This window comes from Orycteropus afer, unplaced genomic scaffold (assembly GCF_000298275.1).
Source record: "Orycteropus afer afer isolate SDZICR_OR568_19922 unplaced genomic scaffold, OryAfe1.0 scaffold00902, whole genome shotgun sequence".
NCBI classification, from domain to species: Eukaryota; Metazoa; Chordata; class Mammalia; order Tubulidentata; family Orycteropodidae; genus Orycteropus; species Orycteropus afer.
In genome coordinates this window covers 518,688-519,303 of record NW_006922489.1, presented here as the reverse complement: position 1 = coordinate 519,303, position 616 = coordinate 518,688, and the positions used below count along the sequence as shown (strand labels likewise).

Here is a 616-nt window from a genome sequence, read left to right as displayed (position 1 = left end):
CCCCTAGAGGACAGAGTGGAACTGCCCCACAGGGTTTCCAAGGCTGTCAATCTTCACAGAAGCAAAGCCCAAACCACACCTACTGCCGTGGAGTCAATTCTGACCCACAGCGCCCCTAGAGGGCTGAGTGGACACTGCATGGTTAAAGTCAGGAAGGGAGTGTGTCAGGGTTGTATCCTTTCACCATACTTAGCATCTGTGGTAGGTAAGTTTGTGTGTCTACTTGGCTGGGCCTGGTTGAGTGGCTGGGCAGCTGGATGCAGTATTCCGCATGATGAGACTGGCAATCAGCTCCATGGTGGGATCTACCACAAGCAGTTGAGTAGCTGCCTTTGGGATGTTTCCTGTATATAAGGAGAAGCCTTGGGAACGGTCTTTAGCTTATGGCTTGAACCCTGCATGTAGCCAAGTCATTCAGCAGCCTGCCAGGCCCTGCCGATCTTTTAACGGACTTGAATTAATGGCTGGTGTGGTTTGGTAACATCGGGACTGTGCCTTTTTACTTGTTGACCTTGGGCCTGTCAGCCTCAGCAGCCAGCAGCTGTCTGAGTGAAGAAACGCCTCTAGCTCCAGTGGGCCGGGAACAGGAGGCAGAGCTGGACCCCAAGGTTGAGGG

The 616-nt window shown here is 53.2% G+C and overlaps 1 protein-coding gene across 1 annotated transcript in view; it reads right to left on the bottom strand.

Moving 5' to 3' along the window:
- Positions 1-616, bottom strand: part of B3GLCT (beta 3-glucosyltransferase) — a 183,601-nt gene that overhangs the window by 50,966 nt on the left and 132,019 nt on the right. The window lies entirely within an intron of this gene.